The following is a 27,162-nucleotide window of genomic DNA, read 5'->3' as shown; positions in this document are numbered from 1 at the left end:
AAGCACCATGTTGCCCCTGGGGGCAGTGTTCGGAGCATGGCTGAGACGGTCAAGAACTGAGGACTTGTCCCTCACTCATAATGTCAAAATAAGACCAACTGAGGGAGGGAGGAGCCCTTTCCATGCAAGTCCTCACCAACCTGTCATTTTGTAGGCATCTGTTTTCACCCAGCCAGGGTGCAGTTACAAGCTCTTGTTCTTCCCAGGGGTCTCCACAACGTCTTCAGTCAGCACCCGTCATGCTCTGATCAGCCCAGGAAGCAGGGGCGGGGACACCATCTGGTGCAGGGCAGAGGGTAGCTGGTGCGTGGCGGGTCTCAGGGGCAGTGGGACAGCCAGGCAAAGCCAAGTGCGTAGTCTTGTCAGGTGGAATGGCCTAGACAGGGGTGGGGACAAGCCAGGGAGGAACTTTAGCCTTGAATCGGAAGGAGGTGAGTCCCACCCTAGAAGGCCCTGGGGCAACAAGAGGTTCCCAGCATGGCTGGCCTGGGGCTCGGGCCTGGGCTCTGGGTGGTCACGCTGCCTCTGTCCTGCATGTCCAGCAGGGCAGACTCAGGCCCATGGGTGTCAGTTGTCTGGAGAAATTCCAGGTATTCACAGACAGGAATAGAAATGCAATTCCATAGGGGCACGTGTGGTCCTGTGGGACCCTTCAGACAAAGGGAAGTTAGAAACAGGGAGGGGTGATGGAGAGCTGGCTGCTGGTGCGGAATGAGGGTGTCTGCACCACCCCACAGAGAGCCCACACACTTTCTGTGGTTGAGCTGGTTGACCCTGGTGTTTGGTCCGAGGGCAAGACAGGTTCCCTGTGGGGACTTTCTTCTTTCACTTTTACTTGAGGATTAATAGAATTAGATTCATCGGAAAATATCCCGATCGTTCTAGCAAACGAAATGCTTCTAGCCGGGGGAGAATTAAGGGGGAAGAAAGAGAGTGGTTCCACTTCATAGACTGAGTTCAGTTAGCAATCTCAGGCTCTTCTTAAGCATGGGTCCTGTGTCGGTTCATTTTCACACTGCTGTGAAGAACTGCCTGAGACTGGGTAATTATTAAAGAAAAGAGGTGTGAGTGACTCACAATTTCGCATGGCTGGGAGACCTCAGGAAACTCACTATCACGACAGACGGTGAAGGGGAAGCAAAGCACATCTGACATGTTGGCAGGTGAGAGAGAGAATGAAGTGGGGAAGCACCGGGCCCCTTTATCAAATCAGATCTTGTGAGAACTCACCCACTATCATGAGAACAGCACCGGGGACACCACCGCCATGATCCAGTTACCTCCCACTAGGTGCCTCCCTCCGCACGTGGGGATTTCAATTCAAGATGAGATTTGGTTGGGGACACAGCCAAACCGTATCAGGTCCTGCGCCCTCCACGATTCAGGTAGGGTTGATGGAGGCGTGTACTCCACCCCACACCCTGAGAGCTCTTGAGCTGGCAAGTAGAAGTCATTCTGGAAATCTTAAGTTCATGGGTTCGAGCCACCATCATCTGCAAATCAGCGTAATACTAGCACTTACACGGGGAGTTGTGGTGCGGATACCATGAGATGCTGTGAGCACTGTCCCAACCCTCATATCTGGCGTGGAGTAAACAGTCTCTGTTGTAATCAGTGGATAGGTGGTCTGGACACAGAGGACTGGACTCTTAGCTCCTTCTCTAAAACATGCATTTAATTCCTATGGCATGTATTGAAGGTGTACAACATGGTGTTTTATAGATGTACACATAGTGAAATGATTGCTACAGTAAGTCCAATTAACATATCCATTATCTTCCACAGTTACTTTTGTGTGGGGGTTGGGGATGGGTAAGAGCACTTGAAATCCACCCTCTTAGCAAATTTCCAGGACACAATGCAGTGCTGCCCACCACAGTCCTCATCTGTACCTTAGCTCTCCAGGTGGATTCAGACCACATAACTGCAAGATGGTTCTCTCACCCGTTTCTTCCCTTCCCCATTCCTGGTAACTACCACTGTACTCGGTTTCAATGATTCAGACTTTTACAGAGTTCACGCCTAAGGAAGCTCATGCGGTACTTTTCAGCACCCCGTAGAGATAGCTGTGCCCCCGTGTTTACCACAGCACAATTCGTGGTGGCCAAGACATGGAATCAACTCACTGTCCATCGACAGATGAATGGATAAACTACGGTGTGTATGTGTGTATACATGACTACATGCACATATTTATCTTATATATAAACATGTATATCCCTTTTTTTTGAGACGGAGTCTCGCTCTGTTGTGCAGGCTGGAGTGCATGTCACAATCTCGGCTCACTGCAACCTCCGCCTCCTGGGTTCAAGAGAATCTCCTGCCTCAGCCTCCCAAGGAGCTGGGACTACAGGCACGCGCCACCATGCCCAGCTAATTTTTGTGTTTTTAGTGGAGACAGGGTTTCACCATGTAGGCCAGTATGTTCTCAGTCTCTTGACCTCACGATCTGCCCACCTTGGCCTCCCAAAGCGCCCGCACCTGGCTCATATTTTTTTATATACACCATTTATACATGTATGTGTGTGTATACACATATATGCCATAATTCTTTATATATGTACATGGCTGTGTGTGTATGGATCTTATATATATTCAGCTTTAAAAAAGGAGTTCCCACTGACATCAGCGTGTTCTTAAACTAGAAACATTTCTCTCTGTGGCGGTGACTAGAAACGTTTCTCTCCGTGGCGGTGACTAGAAACGTTTCTCTCTGTGGCGGTGACTAGAAACATTTCTCTCCGTGGAGGTGACTAGAAACATTTCTATCTGTGGCGGTGACTAGAAACGTTTCTCTCCGTGGAGGTGACTAGAAACATTTCTATCTGTGGCGGTGACTAGAAACGTTTCTCTCCGTGGAGGTGACTAGAAACATTTCTATCTGTGGCGGTGACTAGAAACGTTTCTCTCCGTGGAGGTGACTAGAAACGTTTCTCTCTGTGGCGGTGACTAGAAATGTTTCTATCCGTGGCGGTGACTAGAAACGTTTCTCTCCGTGGAGTTGACTAGAAACATTTCTCTCCGTGGAGGTGACTAGAAATGTTTCTATCCGTGGCGGTGACTAGAAACGTTTCTATCCGTGGAGGTGACTAGAAACATTTCTATCCGTGGCAGTGACTAGAAACGTTTCTATCCGTGGCAGTGAGGTGTGTTTCTCAAATTGCTCATCATAGAGTCATCAGGCGGAGTGAGGCTCAGCCCAGTGGTCTGGAAACGTTTTCTAAGGTAGGAGCCTCAGCAAGCGTCTGGCTCATGCAGTCCCGGGAGTGTCCCATGGAAAATGTGAGGCAGGCTCCACCTCTGCCTCAGAACATTTCATGAGGAGCATGGAGGGCCTGGGCACTCTCGGAGTCACCTGCCTTTCCCAGGGCTCTCTGCAGGCCCTGCAGCTGCAGCCGCCCCCTGCTCCTCCCCTTCCTTTTCAGGGGAATCCCCACCACCCTCTAATCCCTGCGTGTCCTTCCTGTCTTTGCTGAGTTAACTGAAGCAACCGCCCACCCAGAGCTTACTGGTTACCAGGTTCCCTGCAGTTCTCAGCATCCCCGTTGCTCAGAGGCAGAGGTGGACCTGGGTAGGAAGCCTGCAGGGATAACCAGCACGTTTGTGGCAGGGAGGTCTGAGCCAGGTTGGTCTCCCAGCCCCTGGACCCTGCGGCCTGCTGGGCTCTCACCCCATAACGTTCCACTCACTCATCGTCCACAGGGAAAGGTCTTGGATCCCTTCCTCTTCCAGACCCAGCGCCCCCTCCTGAGGTCTTCACATTTGGCGATTCTTTGGATGCTGGCTTGTAAAATTCCACACATTTTCAAAACTAATTATTTTCATCCGACCTTTCATTTTGGTAAGACTCTTTAAAGTTACTCAAGTCACCTTCCATGAAATATCTGGTTCCCTCGTGAGCACCATGGACAGATGGTGATCTTCACGTCTTTGCTTGATCTTCGGTGATGATAAGACTCTCCTTGTTAGCAAGAAATGACTCAGATGTTTGCTAGAAACCCAATCCTTAACTTAGATGGAAATAAGTTGGTGTTTTCCCAGGTGGCAGTGCTGTGGTCGTTGGAGGAAGCCTTTCAGCTTCCTCGGCCACCTCTTTCCTGAGCTACACATCCTTGGTCCCTTCAGTTGTTCTTCAGAGAGAAAAGTTGTGGTCATTCCGGGAACCGATGCCTGAAAAGCCTGGCACAGAGGGGAATCCCATGCCCTAGCGGGGAATCCAAGATTTTGATGACGGTTTCCTCAAGGAAGACAAATTCCGTCTGGTCTGACTTGTACTTAATGACCTGATTTCATCCATTCTGTGAGGAGTTATGACTCATGCTTTTAAGGAACTCATTGCTGAGTCATGCCCAGGGCCAGTGTTGGCCTTGCGCCTCTGGCTGATTGGAGGCGCCAACCTTCCGCGTCAACATCGCAGTGTGTGCCATTATGAGAGTTTCAGCATCTTCTGTTCAGCATCTCATCAAGATTTCTGACGACAGCAAAGACGGTTTTCTCCCTTTCTAAGGATGTGAATCTGCTGAGTTTGAAGCCCGTTAGGAAGAGCCACAGCCCCCAGACATCCCGTTCCTCATCTCGGACCCCTAGATCTGAATCTGGTTGTTTGTAACTCCTCATTCGATACAGCGGTGGAGGGAGGGACACGGATTCTCACGTCAGGGCCACCAGGTTCCACCTCTCAGCTTGAACCCCGTATTCCCTCTCTGAGCCTTGGTGTCCCCCTATATAAAGTGACGTGGTAAGGTCCACCGTGGTTTGGCGTGGACTTCACAGGGGCTGACCTGGAGACATGTCCGACATCTGCACATAGGCGGGTGTCTGGGGACGGCATTCCGTGGGTAGCACAGTGGGCTGCTACCATGCCCCTGCTCCATCTGCTCCCTTGACTTCCCCATCCTCTACCTTCTGAAATCCTATTTGTGCCTCTAAATCCAGCCTGGGTACAACCTCTTCCAGGAAACCGTATGCTGTCGTCTGACCCGGAATGATGCCTAGCAGGCAAATACCTGCATCTGCACGCACTCAGCCATGATGGGCCCCGAGGACACGAAGTGGGAACATGTCGCGGCTTGCTTTTTCAGCTTTTGCTTTGTTCTCTTACACCCCTGGCTAGAACGAAGGGCAAGGGCCAGCTTTTATCTCCTCTCCCCAAATCCGCACCAATCACAGTGCCTGGGGCATAGAGAAACACAGATTGAGGAATGAGAAGAAATAAAAGAATGTGCAAGGCTCATTGCTCCACAGAGATGACAGAAGAGTGGCCAGACCAGGGCTTAGATCCCGCTCACGCTCCCTCTGCTCCTGGGCCGCATGTGGCATCGTGTTAATAACTATTTGTTACGACACATAGTTATGATCTGCCTTCGTTAAGGACAAACCGTGGCATCTGCTTATGCCAGCCCCTTCCCCACAGGTGTGAAGTGAGATAAAGATATTTTGAGTACAGCATAGTGTAGAAACAAAAGCCACGCGGTTAGAGGTACACAGGAAACTCTTGCTCGCTCCTCGGTGGGGGTGGGAGAGAGCTCACCCTCTGTCTCGTGTTTTTCTGTAAATAAAGGTTACTGTGATACACAGACAGTCGCAGACACCTAGTGTGGAATTTCTCATAAATTCCATTTTGGTCTTAGAGGGAGTTTATGAAAGATTCTTTGGCTGAAAAGCATCATCAGTAGGATAATTTTTTTGCTGAAGTATCCAGACAAAACCAGGGTATCAGCAGGAAATCACCACCCCCCGGCACCCCCTGGGGAGGAAATTGGGGTGAGTTCAACTCCAAACCCAAAGAACATGAGCTGGTGCCAAACTCCACACCTGGATCAGTGCTGCTTTCTTCTGCTGCCATCAGCTCTGGAACCTTGAGGTGAGTGAGGACTAGAGCATAAACCCTGTGTCCCCCTACCCTGCCTTCCTTAAAAACAGAGAGCTCCCTTTTATGCTGTGCCCCGATCACAGGGAACCTTCAAAACCCAGTCCTCCCACAGATGACAGGGAAGAAGTGGGAGCTGCGGTGTTTCCCTTTGAAGCCTGGGATCACGGTTTTTCCTGGCTGAAAGAAACCTGCTTTGCAGAATTCTCACGGAATGGTCAGCTACACTAAAGTCCTGAATTAAGACTATCATGGATTGGATACTGTTTCAGATAATCTACCAATGTCTCGGATGTAGGTTTCTATTCTCCAAATATCTGTGTGAAACAAATGACTGCCAAGAATATTTTCATGCTCAAAAAGTCTGTGTTAGGCTCAGCAGGATTCCACAGCCCAGATCCGTGTGCTCCGGTGCAGAAGGCTTTGAGTTGAGCTGTGGGTGCTGTGCTGTCTGAGGCAGCATCTCCCATCAGCGGGGAATGAACGAGGAAGAGGAGGGAAGAGGAGACAGGGAGAACTCACCTAGTCCATGAATTTACACATTTCTACTGTCCTCACTTTCCATAGTTTACTGTATTGACAAAAATGTATCTGACTTTCTTTGTTAAAAAAAATGGAAGGAGGCCGGGCGCGGTGGCTCAAGCCTGTAATCCCAGCACTTTGGGAGGCCGAGGTGGGTGGATCACGAGGTCAAGACATCGAGACCATCCTGGTCAACATGGTGAAACCCCGCCTCTACTAAAAATACAAAAAATTAGCTGGGCATGGTGGCGCGTGCCTGTAATCCCAGCTACTCGGGAGGCTGAGGCAGGAGAATTGCCTGAACCCAGGAGGCGGAGGTTGCGGTGAGCCGAGATCACGCCATTGCACTCCAGCCTGGGTAACAAGAGCGAAACTCCATCTCAAAAAAAAAAAATAGAAGGAAATATGAGAAAACGATCGATTCCTATGGAGTCTAGTCATCCGGTTTCCCTCGTGGTGGGATGTTATCAGTGAGCATTTCTAAGTGGGACTGTTGGCCACCGTGGGCAGGTCGGAAGGCTTTTGCAGCGGCCGAAGCACACAGACACACAGTCTAGTGATTTCTGCTCAGTGCAAACAGGCACAAGAGCGAGTCAGAAGACGAAAAGGCAAGAACAGAGGGCTCACACCCAGGAAGCCATTCTTCTCTTTGTCTATCACCCTTAGGGGAGAAATGTTTCAAGACAGTGAAAAGAGAATCTAGAAAAGACATCTTCCTCCTAAGGCCGGGAGAGTGTGTTTGATTCAAGTTTGGGTCTTCAGCTCTGAGCACAGCACCCCGCCTAACACATGGTAGGTGCTTGTGGGCACAGCGGCTGCTGATTTAGGGTGCTTGGGCATGGGCGGCTCATGGGTAGGAGCTGTCCTGGAGGCAGATTCCACACTGGAACCCTGTGCGGGATGAAGGCACAAGGATGGCTCTCACTGCATCCCTCCCCTGATGGCAGCAGCTCCCATGTAAATGGCCAACAGCACAAACATGTGGAAGAATATCGCGCTTCCGTGAGAAATACCCTGGGACTTTAGTCAGAGGTAGACGGGCCAGAGGGTTGAGGAATCTATGCTGTCAACTGCAGAGTCACTGTGGAAGCTCAGAAACACCCTGGATTCTGAGGGAAGGGCGATGCTGGCCACTGCAGACCCTGCCATGCGGCTCACATCGTCACATGTGTGGGTGCACTGCTGAAAAAAATGTTATAAATCAGCAGAGCAAGCCAGTGACACCGCAGTTCACAAGGATGAGACCGACCGCTGTGAAAAGTCAGGAAATCCTTTACGTGAAATGCATTTCCTGCAAGAAACAAAGCATGTGAGAAATTTATGATGTTTCTCCGTGAGAGTCGAGAGGGCAGCGCTTCTACAGGAATAGAGCAATCAGAAAGAGAAAATGAAGGAACAAAGTTGCCCAGAGCGAATTCAAAACTGTAACTGAAATCCAAAGCAGAAGCAGCGAAGGGCCGACTAGATACAGACCAAACCGGAGAGGACCGTCTTGAGATGCTCTGCTGCAAGTGACAGGGAATAAATGAAAGTATGAAAGGAACAGCAGAAAGTGACCGAAGGCAAATTTGGAAGACGATATAAAAACAGAAGGATACGAAGGGCCACCGTAGAGAGTGATTTCAACAGAAGAGCCTAGTACTGGGTGACTCGTCCGCAACAGCATTCCAGGCACCGGGAACAGCAGGCATGAAGGCCCTACTGCAGGAGGAACCGAGGTGAGCAATGTGGCCAGGGCCTGGGGAAGAAAGGGCAGGCAGAACCCGGTGAGGTCGGCATGCCAGGCAGGGGTTGCGCTGTTTGGAGCCTTGCAGCCTGCGCTGTGAGCTTTGAATTAGGCTTCAGCTTTATTCAGCCTCCAGCAGGATCTGATTTATGCTCTAAGGAGAAAGAGAGGTCCTGCCATTTGCACCTGCGGCGCAGTGGGTGGACCTGGAGGACATGATGTTTGGTGAAATCAGCCAGATGCAGAAAGACGAGTGCTGCACGACCCCCTCATATGTGAGGTCTAGCGAGCAACACTGAACTCATCCGAACACAGGACAGAGGGTGCTTAGCAGGGCTGGGAAAGGGGGCATGGTGAACAGAGGGCAGAAACTCTGTTACAAGATGAGGACATGTTGGAGACCTCGTGTGACTGCGGTTAATAACAATTACGTGCCGCATACTTAACATTTTTGAGAGAGCAAATCTCAGGAATTTTCTCACACTGAGGAAAGGCAGCTACAGGCTGGCCATGGTGGCTCATGCCTGTAATCCCTGCACTTTGGGAGGATGAGGCGACAGAATCACTTGAGCCCAGGAGTTTCAGACCAGCCTGTGCAACACAGCGAAACCCTATCTCTGCAAAGACAGAAAGATTAGCTGGGCATGGTGGTGCACACCTGTGTCCCCTGCTGCTCAGGAGGCTGAGGTGGGAGGATCACTTGAGGCTGGGAAGTCGAGGCTGGAATGGACTGTAATCAAAGCACTGCTCTTTAAAATGACATGACAGAGAGACCCTGTCTCAAAAAATTTAAACACCCACCTATGAGTGAACATTAAAAAATTTTTTAAATTTAAACAAAGGTAACTGGTGATGGATATTTTAAGTAGCTTGATTATTATTTCTCAACATTTATGTATAACAAAATATAACCTTGTACACCTTAAACATGAGCAATTTTTATTTGAAAAATAAACAAAAATAAAAAATTTTAAAAAGATGCTTACAGTGGATGCTGTGATGTGTCCCCCAACCCCAGCCCCAGCTGTTCTCAGTATTTCTAGAAGATATTTAAGGACCGTCTGGGTTGAGGGGCTTCTGAGGGCATCCTAGAATATGACCTGGTCCCAGACTGAGTGTCCCCAGGGGCAGTGACAGTAAGCTTCTACATCTCCAGACCTTGGCATGAAGTGAGGCTTCACACAGGTTCAGAGTGAACCTGAGCAAAGCCACACCATGAGTCCCTCAAGGTGAGCTCCAGGGCAGTGACCACGCTTATTTGAGCTCTGCGTCTCCCTGAAGACCTCCGCCGGCTCCCGAAGTCCAGGGAAGCACCCTGCACATTACCACCCACCCAGAGTGGGGCTCGCCCCAGGGCAGCCTCGACTGCTCAGAGTTGGGACCCACAACACAAGGTTTCTCGTGTCAATTTCACTGAAATTTTTTCTAGCCATGATATTTGAAGAAGCATATACTATTGAGTATAGGAAAACATGCAGAGAGAGAATAAAGTCAGATCTCTCACTTTGTAAGTGCAGAACTGAGGTTTAGGGCACTTCAGCATGTTACCAGCCTCCCTTGGCTAATTGCCTGTGGAACCTGCGTGAGACATCTGTGTCCTGACTTCGGGGCTCCTGGCGCTCTTCCACGTGCCCCGATCCCCTCAGCTCCCCTCCCGGTGCTCTAGAGGCTTTTGTGACCGGGAATACAGATGGAATCAAAGCACCAAACTCCACAGAGGGGTTCTTATTAGAGTGCGTTAATTGCTTTCACGTGTAGAATGATTCCATGGGTTACCAGGCAGCTGATTACAGCTGTAGCACCTCTTTCTATCAAATGCAATGATATATTAAAAGATAATTTTAATACATCTTTCAATGTAGATGACCGCACTCCATATGCATGTTACTTTATGTATCTGATGAAGGTGAAAACTCTCAAAAACACAGTGAGATTTAAGAAGAGAGCAATGAAAAGCAGAATACGGGATGGGCGCCCCCATCAGTCTCTCATCCGAGAACAGAGTCCGTATTTTCCTCTTTATTTCAGAGTGAAGGCAGCTGTGGCTCGAGGCTTGCTGAGACGCACCCTCTCCCATGTGCCTCAAGGCTGTGTGAACGTGTGAGTCAGGAACGCATAGCGTTGAGGGCAAGACCCTGGCATGCTGGTCTGGGGAGACATGAACCTCGGTGTCTATGACTTGGAGGCTGCAAGAGTCCCGCGGAGAAGAGAGGTGGGCTGGGAGGCTGGGTGGGTCCACATCCTGACAGCTCGGTGACAGCTGTGTAGCACCAGAGGAGAAGAACAGCAGCATATTTCAAGTGACCAGAAACGTTTCATCTGTTTTTCGAAAGGGCATACAGGAAATGACTCGGGAGGATGAGGCTGGGGCTGCGTTGGCTTCCACAGGTGGAAGTTCTGGCCAGGAGTTCTTCCCTCTCTAAAGTCCACTGAGCACTGAACTGGGTCTGTCTCCCTCTCCCTTTCTCTTTTTCCTCAACTTTTTTAAAAATTAAACATTTTCAAATCTATAGAAATAAAGATGCCACGTTATCACATACAAGACTTCCATTTTTGCTAGGTTACACTTCTGGAATATTTTTGGTTCCATTAACCCACCTACTCCTGAAGCAGCCTCTAAGAATTTTGGTCATGGCCACCTCAGGTCTGTTTTCGTTTCCACACGGCTAGTCCTCCTCATTGCTATTTCTCGGGTGTTCCTGAACGTCACTACACGTTTACTTTCTCTATATCAATGTTACGGGTAGCTTGTGAACAAAAACAAATAAAACCAATAAACCAAAGCTCCTCTCCAAGTACGTGGCTGTGTTTTCAAGTCTTCTTTTGTAACTTTTTTGATTGTTGTTTAATTGTTTTCTTTTACAGGTATCATATTTTTTTTGTTAACTTTCATCTCAAAAGTTTAACGTTCTGCTCCTTGTTATTGATCATAGGGTTTTCTTTCCCGTGGCTTATTTTATTCTATTTTGTGTTCCATTATTATTTAATATATGCATGTTTTAAAATTTGTATATTAACTTTATACCCTGCTGTATTAGTGAATTATAATGTTGAGTTTGTCTACCAATTTTATTACTTTTTCAAAGTATCCTATCTCATCTTCTGAAAATAGAAATGCTTTTATTATTTTGTTTAATAATCATGTCTCAAATTGTTCTCCCTGGTTAACTGCATTGGTTGATGCCTCTCATATAACGTGAAATAGGACTGGGAATGCTGAGTAATCTTGCTTTTTCTGACCTTAGCAAAGTTCTTCTGTGCAGTGTACGAGGTTTTGTCTTGTCCTGAGTCTGTGTTGAGGACGCAAGTGTCTGTTCACTCAAATTCCACTGAATGTATTGTCAGGAATGAATGACACTGTCTTTTGTTAAAGGACATTTTAATATCTGCAGACACAATCACACAGTTTTTATCTTTAGATTTATTAATATGAGTCATTATAAAAGATGGAGCCATAGCTGTATTATTGGAATGAGTCACATGTGTTTAAAGTATGCATTGCTTTCTCTTAATAGAACACTTTATTCTACTTGCTAATATTTCATGATTTTTGTATTGATATTCGTGATATTGGTCCCTTTCTTGTTCTGCCATGTTAAGTTATAGATCTCAATTTTATATTCCCTCCATGCAAATAACTTAGAAAATTTCCTTGTTTTAACATGTTTTTCCTTTTTATTTCTACTTTGTAAAGAGGTATAAAATTCCTCCGAGGCACTGTTTTGGGCCTAGTGACTTTGGTGTATGGTTTCTTCATTGCTTTTTATAGAAATCAGTCTGTTAAATCTTTCCTCCTCCCTTGGGGGTCAATTTTGATATGCTGTACTTTCCTGGAAAGGTATCTTTTTTCATTCACGTATTTCAAATATATTTTCAGAGAGTCATGCAATGTTCACCCTTGAAACTTTTTTAAAGCCTGTGTTTCAATGATGCTTTTGTCCCTTGTATTACTATGTTGTATATTTTTATTTTCTCACATTTAAACATTGGGCTATCTAGTTTGTCTATTTTTCCCCCCCAAAAAACTAACAGTTTCTAAAAAAATTCTTCATTTTTTTTCTGCTTCATTGATTTGTACTTTTGTCTTTATTATTTCCTTCTCAGGATAGTGTATTTTTAGCATTTGAGTTGGGAGTTTGTTTTTGTTACTTTATTTTTATTTATAACTAAGACTACTAATTTTCTTCTGATCACTGATTTAATTGTGTCCCATAGATTACAATGTATCACAATGCCATTATCTTTTTTTTACAGAAATTCTGTTATTTTGAATTGTATTTTGCTTCCTCAAAGAGTCGTTCTGCAGAGTTTTTAAATTTCCAGAAGAAAGGATCTATTCAACGCGGGCGTCATCCATCGCTGTTTTTATCGCATGTTTTCAGTGACTACGGATGACACTATTTTCACTTCATGGAAATATGTGACACCCCGTTTGTGACCTGCAGGATGGATGGACTCTATGAATGCTCCCTGTGTGACTAAGAAAACGTGTTCTCTGTTATTATGTTGTAAGGTTTGATAGGTATTCATGAATTCTACCTAATGGATTGCATTCATTTTTTAAAATATTTTATATCGTAATCCTCTTGACTTGTCTTAGACTAAGAATGATATATGAAATCTTCCCAGTGTTAATTGCTTCTGCTTGTGTATACATCTCCTACATATTTTAGGAGGGTGGTTACCAGGCTGTTTTGCGTGGATGCATCACAAGGCTTATATCTTCATTTTCAATCAAGGTCCTTATAGTAGCAAATACTCTTCTTGTCACACTTAATTTGGTGGTGGGAGGAGCTAAATTCTTGTGACACTTAATTTGGTGGTGGGAGGAGCTAAATTCTTGTGACAATTTGGTGGTGGGAGGAGCTAAATTCTTGTGACACTTAATTTGGTGGTGGGAGGAGCTAAATTCTTGTGATACTTAATTGGGTGGTGGGAGGAGCTAAATTCTTGTGACACTTAATTTGGTGGTGGGAGGAGCTAAATTCTTGTGACACTTAATTGGGTGGTGGGAGGAGCTAAATTCTACCTTGCAGAATATCAGGAATATAATTCCTGCTTTCCTGTTTTGTTCTAATGGCCTGATACAATTTTGTCTAATTGCTTTATTTTTGTTATTTTAGCCTTTCCGACTCATTTTAAGTATGTCTTTTGTACCAGTCACAGCTGTATCTATTTTCCTTGTGATCAATTTGCAAATCTTCTTTTAGTAGTAGAATAATTCTAGTTATATTTGTCGGGATGACTGACATGTTTGATCTTACCGCTGAAATATTAATAGTACTTGAGGGTGTATTTCCTGGGTCGTTTTCTGCGTATGGTCAGTTTTCTTTCTCATGTAAATGTTACAGGTGTTCTGGCGTTTGGCACGGTGTGTGTATTTATTCTGAAATAACTCTGACCTATGCATTAACCTCAAGCACGCTTCAGCTACCTGCTTAGTCAACGGTAAAAGCAATGTCCTTTGACTTCCGTTTCCCTCCTATGTAGCAATCGGTGAGTTTATTTACTCACCCGTTCTCTTTCTCCTTTGCCTCTCTTGTTTGCACTATTTCTGCCTCCAGCACATGTAACATTTGTTACTCCTACATTACTACTGTCCACATGTGCATTTTAGTTTTAGGTTTACAGATGCAATGCTGTCTGTCCTTTTGCCCAAGTTTCCCAGCTATGTTCTGGTGGGCAGAGTCCTTCAGCGAATAGGTTTGCAGATGCAATGCTGTCTGTCCTTTTGCCCAAGTTTCCCAGCTATGTTCTGGTGGGCAGAGTCCTTCAGCGAATAGGTTTGCAGATGCAATGCTGTCTGTCCTTTTGCCCAAGTTTCCCAGCTATGTTCTGGTGGGCAGAGTCCTTCAGCGAATAGGTTTGCAGATGCAATGCTGTCTGTCCTTTTGCCCAAGTTTCCCAGCTATGTTCTGGTGGGCGGAGTCCTTCAGCGAATAGGTTTGCAGATGCAATACTGTCTGTCCTTTTGCCCAAGTTTCCCAGCTATGTTCTGGTGGGCAGAGTCCTTCAGCGAATAGGTTTGCAGATGCAATGCTATCTGACCTTTTGCCAAAGGTTCCCAGCTATGTTCTGGTGGGCAGAGTCCTTCAGCGAATAGGTTTGCAGATGCAATGCTATCTGACCTTTTGCCAAAGGTTCCCAGCTATGTTCTGGTGGGCAGAGTCCTTCAGCGAATAGGTTTGCAGATGCAATGCTATCTGACCTTTTGCCAAAGGTTCCCAGCTATGTTCTGGTGGGCAGAGTCCTTCAGCGAATAGGTTTGCAGATGCAATGCTGTCTGACCTTTTGCCCAAGTTTCCCAGCTATGTTCTGGTGGGCAGAGTCCTTCAGCGAATAGGTTTGCAGATGCAATGCTATCTGACCTTTTGCCCAAGTTTCCCAGCTATGTTCTGGTGGGCAGAGTCCTTCAGCGAATAGGTTTGCAGATGCAATGCTGTCTGTCCTTTTGCCCAAGTTTCCCAGCTATGTTCTGGTGGGCAGAGTCCTTCAGCGAATAGGTTTGCAGATGCAATGCTGTCTGACCTTTTGCCCAAGTTTCCCAGCTATGTTCTGGTGGGCAGAGTCCTTCAGCGAATAGGTTTGCAGATGCAATGCTATCTGACCTTTTGCCCAAGTTTCCCAGCTATGTTCTGGTGGGCAGAGTCCTTCAGCGAATAGGTTTGCAGATGCAATGCTGTCTGTCCTTTTGCCCAAGTTTCCCAGCTATGTTCTGGTGGGCAGAGTCCTTCAGCGAATAGGTTTGCAGATGCAATGCTGTCTGTCCTTTTGCCCAAGTTTCCCAGCTATGTTCTGGTGGGCAGAGTCCTTCAGCGAATAGGTTTGCAGATGCAATGCTGTCTGACCTTTTGCCCAAGTTTCCCAGCTATGTTCTGGTGGGCAGAGTCCTTCAGCGAATAGGTTTGCAGATGCAATGCTGTCTGACCTTTTGCCCAAGTTTCCCAGCTATGTTCTGGTGGGCGGAGTCCTTCAGTGAATGGATTCTTCCAAAGCACTGGGGAGACCTGTGTGTCCTAAGTCCTTGCTCCTCCCTCACTGTGGTTCTATGGTGTTGATATTTGAAGTCAGGTTCGGCTGGGGGAACATCCTCAGCTAACACTGCCTTTCCTGGTGTTTCCTGAAAATGAGTTTCCACTGTTGTCCTCCTTTCGAGGGTCTGATCTTGTGCCAGTTGCTTTTAGTTTTCAGGCCCTTGGTCTTCCCTGGAGGTTCGGAAAAGTTTTCTGTTTCTACTTAGGTTTGTTTCATTCTTAGAGTCTAATAGATTTCCTAGGACCTGCTGTGGAGTTGACTGTCCCAGCTCAGTGTCCTTGTAGGCACATCTGCTTTTGGATAAGCCTTCCTTTATTTCAGGAAGCTGCAGATTATAGCTGGAAGTATGAATTCTGCATTCACTTTCCGTGTCATCTTCAGGGACTCCAATTAGACGCAAATTGCATTTTATTTTGCTCCTCTCTTACTTCCATCACAATTTCTCTAATCCTTTTCACCTCCGCTTTATTTTCAAGACCTTGCCCATTACTCTTACTGTACTTTTAGCCAGAACTCCGCTCCCTTGGGTACTTTGTGATCTAGTCTATGTGTTTAGGAGGAAGTTTTGCTTCAATTTTATTCCTGTTAAGTCAACTCTCATTGTACCTATTTCTAGGTTTTTGTCTTTGACGTCGTTTGGCTGTGTCCTCACCCAAAATCTCATCCTGAGTTGTAATCCCTTTAATCTCCACGGGTCAAGGGCCTGACCAGGTGGAGGAAATTGGATCCTGGGGACGGTTTCCCTCATTCTGTTCTCGTGATAGTGAGTGAGTCTCGTGAGATCTGTTGGTTTTATCAGCGTCTGGCCCTTCCCCTGCCGGTTCTCATTCTCTCTCCTGCCGCCCTGTGAAGAGGGTGCCTGCTTCTCCCTTGCCTCCCGCCATGATTGTAAGTTTCGGAGGACTCCCCAGAAATACGAAACTGTGAGTCAATTAAGCTTCTTTCCCTTATAAATTAGCCAGTCTCAGTATTTCTTCCTAGCAGTGTGAGAAATAACTAATATAGTCCATTTCTGTTTTGAGTCTTTGAAATTCTGATTCTTTTTTTTTTTTTCAAATCATCAAATACTTGTTTAAAAAGAATTCATTGAAGTTGGCCATTGTGTCGTGGTTTTATTCTGTTGTGTGTGTTTGACTTGGAGGAAATTCACTTTCATGGCTATTGTCTGCTCCTTTCCTTCCATTTGAAGTGTCTTGTTTTACTACAGCACACGTGTGGGGCTTACACTAGGCAGGGATGAGAGGTTTGGGCCTCCCTGGATTTCGAAATCCAAGAGCATGGGCTCCTCTGTGTGTAAGGAGGTGCATCCCTCCAATCTGTGATACTCTTTTCTTGGGGAGTGAAGGGGCAGCGTAGTGTCTGGTTCATCCCCCTTGTTGAAAGCGTTAGCACTTGTTTGATTTTCCCTCCACGTGCCTCAGTTTCTCTTTCATACCCCCAGGTCTCCTGGCCCACATGCCTCCTCCTCCGGGCTCATCGTCCCTCTCTGATGTCAGTGCCTTCCCAAGCCCACGCCTCGGCCCGGCACACTCCCAGGCCCTGTCTTTGCCTCCCCAAGCCCACGCTTCAGCTCAATGCACTCCCAAGCCCTGTCTTTGCCTCCCCGAGCCCACACCTCAGCCCGGCGCACTCCCAAGCCCTGTCTTTGCCTCCCCGAGCCCACGCCTCGGCCCGGCGCACTCCCAAGCCCTGTCTTTGCCTCCCCGAGCCCACACCTCAGCCCGGTGCACTCCCAAGCCCTGTCTTTGCCTCCCCGAGCCCACACCTCTGCCCGGTGCACTCCCAGGCCCTGGCTTTGCCTTCCCACGCCCACACCTCAGCCTGGTGCACTCCCAAGCCCTGTCTTTGCCTTCCCCAGAGTTGGTGTTTGATCCAGCAGACCTCACCCCTGGTCTCAGCATTTCCCCACCTGGCGGGACTTCTCTTTCTGGACATGATTTTATCTGTATTTTACAACCATGGGCCTTTGCTCCCCTCTCCTCATGCTTGTGCCATCAGCCTGCTTTCTAGTGGGTCTGGGGTGACTCTGAAGGGCTTGGGTATTTCCTCCACAGTTGTGATTTGATGGATTTCCATGCCCCAGTGCAATGGTGAATATTGGGTGCCAACTTGATTGGATTGAAGGAGGCCAAGTACTGTTCCTGATGTGTCTGTGAGGGTGTTGCCAGAGGAGATTAGCATTTGAGTCAGTGGACCCACCCTCAGTCTGGGTGGGCATCATCGAATCAGGTGCCCCTGCAGCGAGGATAAAGCAGGCAGGGGAACTTGGAAGGATGGGACTCGCTGACTCTTCCGGACTCCGTCTGTCTCCGGTGCTGGATGCTTCCTGCCCTTGAACATCAGACTTTAAGTTCCTCGGCTTTTGGACTCTCGGACCTATACCAGTGGTTTGCCAGGGCTCTCAGGCCTTCAGCCACAGACTAAAGGCTGCTCTGTTGGCTTCCCTGCTTTTGAGGTGTTGGGACTCGGACCGGCTGCCTGGCTCGTCAGCTTGCAGATGGCCTATTGCGGGGCTGTACCTTGTGATTGTGAGTCAGTCCTCCTTAATAAGCTCCACTTCATATTCCCATCTATCCTATGAGTCCCGTCCCTCTAGAGAACACTGTTACAACCTGTCACCAGCTGCGTTCTGGGCAGGGGGCTGGGAGATTTCCTTGGCTGTCTGTGTTGAGCCCTGATGGATTTGGGAGTGAGTGTGGAGAGGCGCAGGTGTAAGCACCCGCTCCTGTCATTTTGGAAACAGAATGCCCCTTTCCCTTTTTATTTAAAGTTTCTTTTCTACAGAATTTTGTTCACACTGCCTAGGACCTTGTGTGGGTTACTTTTCACTGTAACAGACTTTTAAAAAAATGGCTGCACTGTATAAAAATGTTTTAAATGACTTCATAATACTTCATTAGGTGGATTTACTTATTCATGTATTTATTTAACTGTTTCTCTACTGCTGAAGACTGACACAACCACTGCCTTTCTTCATTTAGAGTTATTTCCTTAACCTACACTTCTGATAGGACAATCGTTTCTAAGTGATGGAAACGTTTTAAGGTTCTCTGTCCAGTTTGTAAATCATTTTCAAATCCACCTCTCAATTTAACCTCCCCTGTCTACAGTTGAAACCCTGTTTGTGGACCCCTCTCCCGGATTTGACTCCTTTGCTGTGTCCACTCTGTGCCAGCTTTGCTAACCACCTTTCTAGAATTCTCTTCCCTCCCAGTGCAGGCAAGGGTCAGCCGCAGAAAGCTGCATGTGAGACTCGGAAGCGGCAGGGCCTGCAGAGGAGCCCGGCGCTGCGGCCACTCAGTTCATAGGTCCTGGCTGCCATCTCCCTTGCTGACCCAGCAGCACCCAGTCCTGCAGACCGCTGAGGCCCCAGCAAGTCTCTCTTTCCACTTCTTGGAGTCTTCAGTGATTGGGGCAGCTTTGTAACAAAGGGCCAACCTTCTTCTAAAGGCTGTCGTGTCCTTAGGCCTAGAGACGGTGTGAAAAAGATGCAAGCTCTGGTCCGTCCTGATGTGGCCTAGCTCATCCTCTCTCCCTCCCGCTTCAGCCTGACTCTGCTTCTCAGACGCTGGCATGGAGGGTCCTAAGGGACCTCAGGTCCAAACCAGATGCCGAAGGAACGGCTGGCACACTCACGGAAGCTCTATCCATCACAAGCCTCTTCTTCTCTATCCCTCCTGGTGGTTCTTCCTCTGTGATGAAGCCCTGGGCCTGCCTGCTGCACATGTGGATGGTGGGATTCGGGAAGGGGCTCTAACAACACGAGTCCATGCAGAGCGCAGGTGCGAGGGGGCAGGAGGCAGCAGGTAGCTGTGGTCTGGGAAGCCATGTGATGGGCAGGGCTACAGCTGGAATGATCACACCACTCATTCCCCTTCATCAGGAACTTTGGGGGTCTCCTTTCAACAACAGCCTACTCTTGAGGCCAACTGCTGCGTCTCCCCAGTCTCCACGCCCGCTCCAGTTTCTACAGAGTGCCTCAGGTCCAGTAGCTGCGCAGCTAATATTCACTGACTCTTTCTGTAGGAACTTCAGCAATTAGCCCCTCTGTCTCAACCTCCCCTTCCTCACCCCAGAGTTACTCTGAGGCCCACATCATCTCCTTTACCTGCCTTGAAAGGAGTGGAGAACTGTCCATCATGACCTGGGCTCTTTGGGAGTTATGTGAAACACTTAGTCTTTCCCATCCTGATGGTGACGGAGGTAGTGACAGACAGGGGAGATGGGATGATGGCCCCTGTGCAGTAACCAAAACCCAAAACATTTATTGCAACGTTTTTACAAGTGTCATTTCGATTTGCCAATGTTGTACTGCAGACATGTTAAGTGACTGTGCCTGCAGCACAAAGAACAAGTGAACAAAGGTATTTTAATTTCAGCTACAGTGTGCGTCCTGGCTGACAGTCTTAGGACGGGCCTCATAGCTTCCATATGCTGCCGTGATGACTGACTGTTTACCTTCAGAAGCAAAGCAACGCAGGAGGAAAGGGAGCAGAGGGGAAAGGAAGCACATGCACATTAAATACCTATCATGTGCCAGGCATGGGGTGGAGTGATTTTTATTTCATTTTAGTAAACAGGCATCATAAGAACTGCAGGAGAGGAACTCTCCCCAGATTACACACAGAGAAACCACTCAGAAAGCATGAGGCACTCACCGAATGCACACAGCTCGAGATTCACACAGCTTGGACTTCCTCTCTGTCTGTTCAGAGATAAAGGCATTGTTTATTTTACTTACATAGAGAAATAACAAGGCTACTCCTGGCAGGTGGGCAAGACCAGATAGAAACGTTACGGCCCAGCTAGCGATACCATCGCTGTTTCCCTTCCCCCAGGATGTCCTATGAGCATGATTCAGAGAGGGGAGGACTGAGAGGCTTGTCAACTCTAGAAAGAAGGTATCTGTTTCTCAAGACAGGGGCATGGGGAGGAAAGGAAGGCCAGATCCTGGACAGGGCAGCCCAGCACAGCATTGGTAGGGGCTGCTAACTGGGCTTTGGATGAGACAGATTTGGCCTTGAGTCCTGATCTGTCAGTCACCCTGTGACCTCAGACAAGTCACGTGATCAGCCTGGGCTTCAGCCTCTTCTTCAAAGTGAAATATTCCCCACTGGGTTTTTCTGAGGGGTATGGGTATCACTGCGTGTAGACTATCTGCTGACATAGACAGAGGGAATGAATGAATGTCAGCTACCTCTGCTGCCAACCCAGAGGTGTCCTGGTGCGTGTCCTGGCAGCTCCGAACCCAGTGTCAGCAGAAGCATTTGGAGGAGGAAGTGGGGTCTGGTGCCGCAGCCTCTGCAGGATGCTGCCCACAGGGGTCACCAGCGCCTGCCCATGCTCCACCATGCAGGACCGTGCCCTTAGCATGTGGTAGATGTGGCCCTCCTTCCTCAGGACCCGGGAGGAGCCCTCCTGATCGGTGCCCCATCGGATGAGTTCCAGGGAAGTATCGCCGCCAAGACAAACTAATTATTTTCTTCTTTGTCTAACCCAATCTTCTTCTTTTTATTTATCTTACACACTAAAAACCTTCAAGATAAAGTCCCTTCCAAATTACCGTTGCATTTGTATCACAGGAAGCTGTTTACATCTCTTGTTTCTGCTTATTTTTAGAATATGATGAGTTCTTATCCTGGAGTCACAGTTTCAGGAAATTCACAAAACGATTGACTCAAATGTACAGTTCAATGTGTGTGTGTATGCACGTGCGTGTGTGCATGTCTGTGTGCGTGTGTGTGCACACGTGTGTATGCATATGTTTGAGTGTTGTATTTCTGGGAAGCAGAGGTTCATAGCTTTCAACAGATTTTCAAGAGCGAAGAAACCCTGCTTTAGATGGTCTATAAAATCACCCCACTTGTATTAATTTGCAGTGCTTGTCCTAACCCTTTATGGTTCATTTGGCTGTGAGTAGGGAAAAAAGCTTCAATTTCAAGATTTCGGTTGGTCTTGGTCCTCCCACCACAGGCAGAAGAAACAAATGACTTTAGCTTTCTCTCTGTCTTTCTGCCAAGTTGTCAGATGAAGGAATCTGGGCATTCTAAGTTGGCGGTTCTCAGAGTGGAATGTCCAGTTGGCAGCATTTCTTCCACCAGGGATTTGTTTAAAAAGTGAATTATTGAGCCCTAACCCACACTCAAGACTCAGGCTAAATTAGAAACTCTGGGGGAGGGGCCAGCCATGGCTGGTTTATGAGCATCCCCCAGATGCTGCTACCCTCTCAGGTGCAAAGCCAGGTAAGGGCCCAGCGGGAGGCGTGGAGGGAAGGAACCAGGCTGTCCTCTGCACCCTGGGCCTCCCGCCGTGCACTGGCTCAGTGCTTATCTGAGTTATCGCATGCTAAGTGACCTCTTTATATTCCTAAAATGTTTGAAGCCCATCTGCTGATTTGGCCTGCGGAAGGAATTTGTTTTTATAGTTAATATCAACATATCGAAGCCATGTAGCCGGAGAAAATGATTTTCATATTCCCATCACACAACAAATGAGGGACCACAGCTAGGGGCTGCATCTCTGGAGCGCAGTGCTCCGCGTGGCGGGCAGTGATCTGTTTCACTAGTGGGTGAGCATCTGTCCACCGCTGGAGACCTCGCTGCTAAAAGTCTTAGCTCTTATTGACAAACGCTCCCAAGCGCTCTGGGCCTGAGAGAATTGTTTGCTGGCCACGGCCTCTGTTTCAGCTTCTTCACGACAGACTCTCTGAGCAAGCTCTGCCCAGGATCCTCAGAGCCCTCCTTTAGACCGGGCCTCAGCCTTGTGCCCTGTTCTTGGCTGCACAGTGCAGTTTTAGCAAGAATCTGGTGATGTCAGTTTCCTAGGAATGCCCCACTCTCTGAACATGATCCAGTTCCGGCCCCACCCCAGGCCTGCCTTAGCAGGAGTCCTGTCAGGACTGTTTAACAAGTACCCCCTCCCCAGTCTCTCCACTGAGCGGTTTCCATCTGGTGAGTGCCCACCGCTTCTCGCTGCACAGCCCAGCGCCCCCGCCATGCTCAGAGCTAAGCATCTCTCTCTCCCTCGCTGCAGTCGTCCTGGGCACGGTTCATCCTTCCGCCATTCATCAGTGTCCGGCTCTGCCACCTCGGACATGACAAAGACTCTGCGCCTCTTGCTGGATGTTCGCTGCACATGATATAAACCTTCAGTGTCTGTCCCTGAGCAGGCATGACTCCAGGGAAGCCGTGTCTCCAGGAGGAGTGAAGCAGAGCAGAGCCTCCCCAGGTCAGGCCTCTTTGTTCAGGAGCTGGAGTTCCACTGGCAGTTCCGCTTCAATGTGCATTCACGCTCTCACGCACCTGCCAGATAGGCTGAGTGTAGCAATGCACATTCCCCACACCCCAGCAACGTCACACCATGGAGGTGTATTTCCTGCTCACATCCCAGTGTATGGGTGACAGCCAGGTCATTCAGGGGCCCTCTGGTGGCACTGTCCCCACAGAACCTTTGGAGTCTCTGCTTCAGCCTCTGTGTCCTCAGCAGATACCAACAGAGGGGTGTGCCAAGCGCTTCTGTGTCGAGCCACCCAGTGCAGGAGAGAACGCCCTCTTCCGCTTGTGCTTCCATGTGGAGAGCCAGCTCCATGAGTGCTGGGGCCCAGCTCTATTCTCTGGAGGAGAAATAGAAGCACCGTCGCTGCTGGCGGAAGCCTTGCCCAGTGTGTGAGGACGGCCTCAGAACAGAGGAAATGCACACATGTGCACAGACATGGTGGGGTGGGTCCCAAGGGGTAGGGGCTCACGTGGAAACACGGCTTAGACCTGACACTGGGTCCCTGGCAAAGGTGAAGGTGTCTCCTGCCACCCTGAGTCATGCAGGGCCCACCCTGGCTAGCATGCTTGGTCTGCCTGGAGCCCCACTGGTGTGCAGTTGGTCCATTTCTGGATCCCAGGCTCTGCTCTTCAGCCTTCCACTTCTGAAGCAGGCCTTCTTTTGACTTTCTCCCAGCTCTGGACTTTGCTTTTACTCCCAAGGAGAGCTGGGGTATCCCTCGATTCCCAGCTCAAGCCCCATTTGAACTCCCGGACACAATGGAAGCTGCAGGCCCATAACCCAACACATCTCTGGTCTCCCAGCAAGCCCGCTGCAGCCATGCTCACCTTGAACCCAGAGCCTTTCTCCTGCCTTGTTTTCTCCTCCAGCTTAATGCTCCTGTGTCGGGTTTCACTGCTGACAGCCCCCCAGCCTCGGAGCAGAGGGGCCTTGCCACATGGCACGTACCAACAAATCGAGGACCTGGTGCCAGAAACAGCTAACACGCTGATTAGTGACCAAATCATTATTCAAAGCCCCTGCATCTTCCTTTAAAATTTGGAAATGCATCACTGTGCCCTTGCTTTAGAAAATGGCGAGGCTACATTACAATACCCTCCCCCCAGGCAGCCCCATGCTGCATCAGGCCTGCTATGTGCTGACGCTCGTGCTGGGAACGGACCTGCCACCCTGAATAACCCACACAGCAAGGCAGCAGCCACTGTGACATCACTGTGTGTGAGAGCTGACTCCACACTCGGGAAGCCTACCGCATTCCGTCTCCCTGTCTGTCTGTTCTGGGTTAATTCAGTCTGAACTGACGGCTTTAGACAGGAGTTTGGGTTGCCCTGATTTTGGTATTTGGGCTTGTGAGTCTCCCTAGTGCTTTACCCAGAGCTGACATCTGCTGTGATCCGAAAACAGATGTTCCCTTTCCGGGTCTCCAAGGCCAGGAGAAGCACCCTGGCAATTTCGTCACATTAGTCACATGTGTTCTGGAGCAAAAGTGTTGACAGCAGAAGGTCAGCTAAGTCTGGAAGTGAACGTGTCAGAAGAGCTAGAGGGTCAGGGATGAGATGCGAGCACAGGAGACACCCCGAGCTCAGACGGAGCAAGGACTGTGAGGCGGGGCAGCAGCATGGAGCAAGACCTGGGCACAGGGACGGGGTCTGGGGGCCTCTTCCAGGAGACCGAGCTGCACCCAGTCCATGCACGCACGTCCGCTGCTGCCTCCTGCTCTTTAGCGTTAAGTGGGGTGTGTGATGCCTGTGTGGGACCCTCACCCACTGGGGGCCTTTCCTGGCTTCTGAACCCCAAAGGAGCATATTAGAAGTTTCCTTCCTATAGAGAAAAAATGTAATAATACTTAGACCTTATAATATACTTTGCTTCTTCAAAGCAGTTTCGCACACAGAGCTATAAAGATGAATATGAACTTACCAAAGTCCCACTATGAAGATGCCTGGGAACCCTGAATGTGCCGTAAGTAAATTAAATCCTGGTGACAGCAGAGCCGTTATTTTTATGCCTTGAAACCTTAGTTACAGATTGACTATAGAAAACACAGTGACTCCTACATATTTAAAGTCTGTTTTTTAAGCACTTATCAGCTATGCATGTGCCCTGGTCTGGCATTCAGGGAGAGATGAACGGATTTGCCCCGTGGTATTAGGTGTTATCTCAAATTCTTTGGGCAGAGTCCCCTGTCCCCTCCATCACCCACATCCTTGCAGGGGCCATGCCTCCCTGTGCCATATGCAAAGTCTGATAAGAGTCCCTTCCCTTCCAGAGTCCCCCTCTGGATTGGTGAAAGACCACAATTCTCAGAAACTAGAGATCTGCCCTCTGTTCTGTGAGCAGTGTGAGAATGGGCAGGTCAAGGAACCTCTTGGAGCCACAGAGCTTTTGTCTAAGCTGTGGGATGTGGATCAGGTGTCCTTCCCATCTCCCTCCTGAAGCTCTGGGGAGATCACAGCAGGAACAGGCCTTGCAGATGTGAAGCAACCCACAGGCAGTGGCTGCCATGCCTCTCCCTGCTTCATCTGTTCCTCCTTCCCTCTCCTCTCTTCCATGATCAACATTTAAAACTGGAAGAATCTTTAGCAGTGATCTCATCTGGCACCATGATCCACTGGGCAAGGAGGGCAGCCTCCCTGACACCTGACATGTCCATGGGCTCACAGGGCAGTAAGGACATAGAAGGGAGGGTGATGGGGGGAATGTGAGAGAAAACTCCAGGATCAGGGGTCCAGGGGAGAAGTGACAAGTCCAAATCTTCATCTTGGGGTGCCTAGGGGAGTAAACGGAGTCTCCTCCCCCAGCCGTCCGGGATCTCTCTCTGTCGCTCCCGCCCTTCCTCATCATCCCACCGGCACTTTCATCTCAAGGCACTCACAGCTGGTGAGGCACTGCTCACATTTGGGTTTCTCCCCATCTGTCTGCTTGCCCCTTTCTGGGTGTGGTGGGCTAATCATGTTTGCCTACCTGGCCCTCCCAGCAGAGCCGGGCCTGGGGTCTGGGGTCTGTAGCCCCACACAGTGCTGGGGGATTGTGGAGCAGCCCAGCAGCCCTAGTCTTTTCTCACCATCCCTGAGAAAGGGATAAAGCATGCTGAGGTCTGCCTAGAAGGAAGAAGGTTTCTAAAAACCCAGGTACCACAGATGCCACTCCCAGTGGGTCCTCCAGCATCTCCTCCTGAAGGCGCTGCTCAGCCCAGAACCAGCTTGCTCCTGAGACGCTGCTCTCAGAACCTGGAAGATACTGTGGAATGTTCTCTCGGGGCAGAGCTGTGCTGGCTGCTCTCTGTGCCCTGCCCCTCAGACTCATTTGAGTTGGTGCTTGGCAGGGTGCAGAGACCACCTCACCTGGGCACTGCCCAGAGCTCCCTCACCTTCTGCTTATGACTGGATCTGGCCAGCAGGAACACTAAGCTGGCACAGAACAACAAGAGAAGCTCCATGCCCCTCTCCACTGTCTCACTTGGGCACCTTGGCCCTGGTACCTGCACCCCCATGCCTAGGCTCTCTCTCCTATGGCTTAATTGTCTTCCATTTCTGGTAAATGACAGCATCCTTTTCCATTCCTCTTCAGGCCCGGAAGGAGTGCTGGGTTCCTGTGTCTGCTGCCCTTAACCTTGTCTTTGCCACTCCAAATAGTTGATTCATTAAATTTCTGCGATATTGTAGTTCTGTGTGTCTTTCATTCTGGGATTCTGAATGCCACAAATGTTTGCCTCTTTGTGATAAATTTCATTTTGGGAGACAACTATATGTCTTTATGATGCAATTAAAGGACGATTTGCCTCGTGGCTGACTGCAAATCCCAAGGATTTTAAGAGATGAGTAAACTGAATGGCTGCAAGTATACCCTCCACTATCTGTCCTGAATAGGTAAAGCCTGTGTATTTATGGTACAGTTCAGCAGCATTAGGCAATGCTTCTAGTTTGCAGGCTTCTGAGTGCTGGCACAGATTTATAATGTGGGGTGGGAGGAAGGCTCCTCATTCCTCTGAAAGGCTGCCTCATTAAACGGAGGTTTCTTTGTGAAATAATCTGGTGTTCTTTCCTCCCATTATAATAAGCCCAGCTCGAGGCTCACCCACTCCAGCCATTTCAGAACTCATTGTCAAAAGTAACCTGTCCTTCCTTTTAACAGCCAACTTGCATTTAAGATAACCTAATAATCCAAATTTGCATAGGTAACTTCTCTTCCCTACAGGTCTATAAGCATCTCAAATGAATTACTTGTTTATGTGCCTCGGTTGATTAACAAAAGCCTGCAGAGTGTGAGCCCAGAGGGGTTCTAATCATCTCACTCATTGGGTGGACCACTGTTTACAATAGTTTCAAACACGCAGGTTCTTTCCTGCATTCTGATTACATGCGTATCAGTGATACATTGTCTCAGCAAGCTGGTGAAAGATCTGTATTCCGTGATCTTAAAAATATGAGGGGGATTTTCACTTCCCTACAGTGGGTACAGTTACCAAGCAGCTAACTTATTCTGAGAAGAAGGAGAAAATTCAATATTCAGGATTACCTAATGTTTCCATAGCTTGAATTACAAGTTAGAAAGACTTGGATTAATCAGAATGGAATAACCCACTAAGAAACAACCTGTTCTCACCAAATCATTTACCATTTTCTGTTTTGAATGTGAATATAAGTATTAGGTAGCGTTTTCTTACCAGAGGAGAGAGACAGTTTTCTTCTGTGGTCCCAAGGGTCTTGATGCTACCAACTCCTATAAGGGAGCA

This window comes from Callithrix jacchus, chromosome 12, assembly GCF_049354715.1.
Source record: "Callithrix jacchus isolate 240 chromosome 12, calJac240_pri, whole genome shotgun sequence".
Lineage (NCBI taxonomy): Eukaryota > Metazoa > Chordata > Mammalia > Primates > Cebidae > Callithrix > Callithrix jacchus.
Note: the sequence above shows the minus strand (reverse complement) of the source record.